We start from the raw sequence: 6411 nt of genomic DNA, 5'->3' as shown, positions 1-6411 counted from the left end.
GTCCAGTTGTGAGGATTTTTGTTTTCTTTATGTTGAGGTGTAATCCATACTGAAGGCTGTGCTCTTTGATCTTCATCAGTAAGTGCTTCAAGTCGTGTTCACTTTCAGCAAGCAAGGTTGTGTCATCTGCATAACGTAGGTTGTTAGTGAGTCCTCCTCCAATCCTGATGCCCCGTTCTTCTTCATATAATCCAGCTTCTCGGATTATTTGCTCAGCATACAGACTGAGTAAGTATGGTGAAAGGATACAACCCTGACACACACCTTTCCTGACTTTAAACCACGCAGTATCCCCTTGTTCTGTTCGAACAACTTCCTCTTGGTCTATGTACAGGTTCCACATAAGCACAATTAAGTGTTCTGGAATTCACATTCTTCCTGATGTTATCCATAATTTGTTATGGTCCACACAGCTGAATGCCTTTGCATAGTCAGCAAAACACAGGTAAACATCTTTCTGGTATTCTCTGCTTTCAGCCAGGATCCATCTGACATCAGCAATGATATCCCTCATTCCATGTCCTCTTCAGAATCCGGCTTGAATTTCTGGCAGTTCCCAGTTGATGTACTACTGCAACCGCTTTTGAATGATCTTCAGCAAAATTTTCCTTGATTGTGATATTAATGATATTATTCGATAATTTCCACATTCTGTTGGATCACCTTTCCTTGGAATGGGCACGAATATGGATCTCCTCTAGTTGGTTGGCCAGGTAGCTGTTTTCCAAATTTCTTGGCATAGAATCCATTTGCATCCATTTGTTCTAAACATTTCAATTGGTACTCTGTCAATTCCTGGAGCCTTGTTTCTTGCCAGTGCTTTTAGTGCAGCTTGGATTTCTTCCTTCAGTGCCATTGGTTCTTGATCATATGCTACCTCCTGAAATGGTTGAACATTCACCAATTCTTCTTGGTACAGTGACTCTGTGTATTCCTTCCATCTTCTTTTGATGCTTCCTGCATTACTCAATTTTTTGCCCATGGAACCCTCCAATATTGCAACTCGAGGCTTGAATTTTTTCTTCAGTTCTTTCAGCTTGAGACATGCCAAGCATGTTCTTCCCTTTTGGTTTTCTAACTTCAGGTCTTTGAATATTTACTTTGTCTTCTCGAACTGCCCTTTGAAATCTTCTGTTCAGCTCTTCTACTTCATCATTTCTTCCTTTCACTTTAGCTACTGTAAATTCAAGAGCAAGTTTCATAGTCTCTTCTGACATCCAGTTTGGTCTTTTTTTAAGTTTTTGTCTTTTCAATGACCTTTTGCTTTCTTTATGTATGATGTCCTTGATGTCATCCCACAACTCATCTGGTTTTCGGTCATTAGTGCTCAATGCGTCAGATCTATTCTTGAGATGGTCTCTAAATTCAGATGGGACATAATCAAAGTCATACTTTGGCTTTGGTGGGCTTGTTTTAATTTTCTTCAGCTTCAACGTGAACTTGCATATGAGCAATTGATGGTCTGTTCCGCAGTCAATCCCTGGCCTTGTTCTGACTGATGATATTGAGCTTCTCCGTCATCTCTTTCCACAGATGTAGTTGACTTGATTCCTGTGTATTCCATCAGGTGAGGTTCACTTGTACAGACGCTGTTTATGTTGTTGAAAAAAGATATTTACAATGAAGAAGTCGTTGGTCTTGCAAAATTCTATCATTCAATCTCTGACATCATTTCTATCACCAAGGCCATATTTTCCAACTACCGATCCTTCTTCTTTGTTTCCAACTTTTGAATTCCAATCACCAGTAATTATCAATGCATCTTGCTTGATTGCATGTTTGATTAATTTCAGACTGCAGCAGTTGGTAAAAATCTTCAATTTCTTCATCTTTGGCATTAGTGGTTGGTGCATTAGAAAATGAGTGCTCTGCCTCCCTTAGCTCAGCCTGCAATGTGCCCACCTTTTCTCTGTCCTTGAGATTCCTCCTTTCCAAGGCCCTGCACCCCCCCTGCACTCTTCCTATAAATACATCTTTTACCACCCTCCTCCCAGCCCTGTTATACACTGTACGTGAAGACGGGAGAAAAATCTGTAAAATACCAAATACCAAAGGTATGTATACCAAAAGGTATACATTCAAAGACAAAATAGGTGAACACTGTGGTGCAAATCTACCAGGTATTTTTTTCTTAGTATAGCTGTCGTGTACAGTGTAGCTCATTGTCCTCAGGATAAACAGTAATTCCTGACAATGATGTCTCTTCAAGATCTGGCCCCTGTTTTCATTTCTCACCACTCCCTTACACCCCACACTCCTTAGTACTCTATACCATGGTCATGTTTTTTTTTTTTGTTTTTAACTCTGTAGTTGGAAATAATTTCACATTTACACAATGCTCCAAAACTAAAAATAGTACAAGGAACATCCGTATACCTGCTATGGATTGAATTGTGTCCCCCAAAATTATGTACTGTAAATCCTAACCTCTTATGCCTGTGGTTAAAATCCCATTTGGGAATGTGTTGTCATTGTTACGTTAATGAGACCAGATTAGTGTAAGGTGTGTCTTGAGTCAATCTCTTTTTGAGATATAAAAGAGATTAGATAAGCAAGCAAGAAGCAGAGAGGGGGAAGAGAGATGCCAAGCCACATGAAGATTGACCAGGAGCAGAAGCTCAGAAGAGACAAGGACCTTCCTCTAGAGCTGACACAGAGAGAAAGCCTTCCCCTAGAGCCGGCACCCTGAATCTGGACTTCTAGCCTCCTAAACTGTGGGAAAATAAATTTCTGTTGGTTAAAGCCACCTCCACTTGTAGTATTTCTGTTATAGCAGCACTAGATAACTAAGACAATACCCTTTATCCATATTCAGCTATTGTTAACATTTTACCCCATTTGCTTTATCATTTGGGTGTTTTCTATCTATATACACACATCCCAAAACCAAAAAACCAAACCCACTGCCATCGAGTCAGTTCTGACTCATAGCGACTCATAGAAGTTCTACTCTGCACACCTGGGGCTGCCTTGAGTCAGGACCAGCTAGATGGAAACTAACAACAGCGCGCATCTATGTGTATAAAAAGTGTTGCCACTGAGTTGATTCGGACTCATGGCAGCTCCATGTGTTTCAGAGTAGAACTGCTCCATAGGGTTTTCAATGGTTGTAATCTTATGGCAGTAGATTGCCAGGCCTTTCTTCCATGGTGTCACAGGGTGGATTCAAACCACTTAGCTTCCAGTTAGTAGCCAAGCCAAACTGTTTTACACTAAGGACCTTATATTTATGTATATATACACACATCATATATATATGTTCATATTGTATATAAAATGATAGTCTTTTCTGAACCATTTGAGAGTAAGTTGTATACATCATGGCCCTTGACCCCTACACTTCAGTGTGTACTTCTTAAAAATAGGAACATTCTCTTACATAACCACAATGCAGTTAACCATATCATAAATATAACATTGTTACAATACTTTTACCTAATCTCCTGTCTGTATTGCAATTTTGTCAGTTGACCCAATGGTGTCCTTTAGAACATTTTTCCCGTCCAGTACAGGGCCTCTTCTAGGATCAGCTATTGCGTTTAGTTGTTCTTTCTGTTAACCTTCTTTAATCTGGAACATTTCCACCACATTTTTTGACATTTTTGTAGACTACATTGTAGAATACCCCTCTCATTAACATTTTTTTAACAGAATGTTGCTCATGTTGTGTTTGTCTGATGTCTCCTCATGATTAGATTGGGGATATGCATACTTTTCTGGGATACTGTGTAGGTAACGTGGTGTCTTGGATTCCCTGGATGGTGCAAATGGTTAACGTGCTCAGCTGCTAACTGAAAGGTTGGAGGTCGTGTTCACCCAGAGGTGCCTTGGAAGAAAGGCCTGGTGATCTACTTCTGAATGATCAGCCATTGAAAACCTTACGGAGCACAGTTCTACTCGGACACACATGGGGTTGCCATGAGTTGGAATCAACTTGGTGGCAACTGGTTTGGTTGATATTGTGTCTTGTCTGACACACATCTGTCTCTCATTGGTGATGTAAATTTTGATCACTAGTTATAGGTGGTGCCTGATTTCTCTACTGTGTAACTACTTTTATTTCCACTCTTGAAAATAATAAGCAGTCTGTGCGGAGACACTTTTAAGAACATGCAATTTAATTACTGCTTTTCAGTAAAATTCCCCCTAAAGTTTAGCATCCATTGATGATTCTTTTGTGACCCAATCTTTACAGTGATGGTTGCAAAGTGATGATTTTCCAACTCCCACACTCACTCCATCCACATTTAGTAGCTGTCCTTTGTATTCTAGCCATTTTGCACCACTTTCGGTTCTCCACACCTCCTAACTACTCTTGGCTAACTCCTGTTCATCCTTCAGCCTGGGCTGCCACAAATGGCAAGGCCCAACTTCAGGGGGCACCATTCACATTGTAGCCATGCTATGTGGCAGCTGTGGGTCTTGGCTTAGATGGAACTTCCTGAGGGAGCTTTCCAGGTTCCCCAAGTGTCGGTTAGGCATTACTTCTCCTTGCTCCCAAAGCTCTGTCTGCTGTCTCCGATCATAACCTCTGTTACACCATATTGTAATTGTTTTCTTACTTTTCTGCCTCCCTCATTGGAATATGTTGTTGTTGTTAGCTGTGGTAGAGTCAGCTCATGGAAACCCAATGCACAATGGAATGCTGCCCAGTCCTGTGCCATCCCCATGATCTGTTGTGGATCAGACCATTGTGATCGTAGGATTTTTTTTTTTTAGCAACTGATAGTCAATTAAGCATCTGCAGTGGTGACTTCAGTCTGTACTCCTGGCTCAATACTGATGGAAGTGATCTCTTACTGATCTTGGAAGGACTGCGCAAGTTGATGAGTTGCTTGTGGATTCTCATCTGGAAATGATCCCAGGTCTTAGAACTTTCACCACAAGTTTTCCTTGTAGTGATTCTCAGAAACTTGGTAGGTATCTGTGATGGTTAAGATTGTGTGTCAACTTGGCTGGGCCATGATTCTCAGTGTTTATATGTGATCACTCCCATGGATTGAATATGCTGTGAGTAGCCAGTCAGTGGAAAGGGAGTTTCCTTGCGGGTGTGGCCTGCATCCAAATATAAGCAGACTTTCTGGCTTTTTGCTCGCTCTGGATCCTGCGGCTGCCTCCTGTTCATCTGACCTCTGGTTCTTGGGACTTGAGCTGTCAGCTTATCTGCCGAACTTGAGATTCGTTGATCTTCATAGCCTGCGAGCGGAGCTCTGCTCTCTGACCTGCTGATCTTGGGTTCGCCAGCTCCTGCAGCTGCATGAATCAGGAGAAGCCTTACGGTCTTACCTGCCAATCTTGGGATTCGTCGATATTCACAGCCTGTGAGCAAGAGCCCTGCTTTCCAACCTGCCAATCTTGGGTTTGGCAGCCCCTGCAGCTACATGAATTGGGAGAAGCCTCTATCCTGATCCACAGACTTGGAGCGTTCCAGCCTCTACAATCGCATGAGCTGTTTCTTTGATATAAATCTCTCTCTATATATATTTATATACTTTACTGGTTTTGCTTCTCTAGAGAACCCAACCTAAGACAGTACCTGAACCGGTCCCTTCACTTTCAGGTTCTTCTCCTTTGTGCCTCTAATCAAGTCAGCACACAGCTTGTCCAGGGATTTTATGTTGTGGCTGGTTAGAATAATTCTAATCCAGTGAATGGCCATTTCTGATTCCACAGGTGTCTTTCTAGTGTCCTTAAAAGCCATGGCTGCAGTGCAGCTTCCTGACTGACTTGTTCCTTGGCAAGCTTGAATGGCAGTGAGTCAGGAGCAGAAGTGGGCAGACTGGGCACCCTGTGCAGTGGTGACCGCGTCTTCCTCAAAGAGTGTGATCTATAGGGTTTTCGTTGGCTGATTTTGGGAATTAGATTGTCAGGCCTTTTTTCCTAGTCTATCTTAGTATGGAAGCTCCGCTGAAACCTGTTCAGCATCATAGCAACAGGCAAGCCTCCACTGGCAGGTGGTGACTGTGCATGTAGTGCATTGACTGGGAATGGAACTCGGGTCTCCTGCATGGAAGGTGAGAATTCTACTACTGAACCACCAGTATCTGCCACTGGAATATAAATTCCATTAAGGTAGGACTTTTTCTTCTTCTCTGCTGTATCCTCAGCACCTAGCCTGGCTCAGAGTATGCATTCGGCTTTGGTCAAATCAAGGAATAAGTTTGGTCTCATAACTAATTACTTATGTGACTGGCTTCTCTGGTTGAGGACAAACTCCTCAAGGGCAAGGCCTGCATTTAATTCATCTTTGTATCTGCTTCCCTTCCTCTCAGTACTGGGCACAGGACCTTGTTCATCATAGACACTCAACAAATATTTGCTGAACGAGTCCATATGTGGATATCGGTTGTTAGGGATACACTTTTTTTCCCCATACAAAAATTTATACATACATTGTTATGTGACCCTAAT

The 6411-nt window shown here is 42.1% G+C and overlaps 1 pseudogene; it reads right to left on the bottom strand.

Moving 5' to 3' along the window:
• Positions 1 to 4733: 4733 nt before the first annotated feature.
• Positions 4734 to 5701, bottom strand: LOC101341750 (40S ribosomal protein S20-like; annotated as a pseudogene).
• Positions 5702 to 6411: the final 710 nt, after the last annotated feature.

The sequence above is a fragment of the Trichechus manatus genome, unplaced genomic scaffold, assembly GCF_000243295.1.
Source record: "Trichechus manatus latirostris isolate Lorelei unplaced genomic scaffold, TriManLat1.0 scaffold00068, whole genome shotgun sequence".
Taxonomy (NCBI): domain Eukaryota; kingdom Metazoa; phylum Chordata; class Mammalia; order Sirenia; family Trichechidae; genus Trichechus; species Trichechus manatus.
This window is presented reverse-complemented; position numbering and strand designations above follow the sequence as displayed.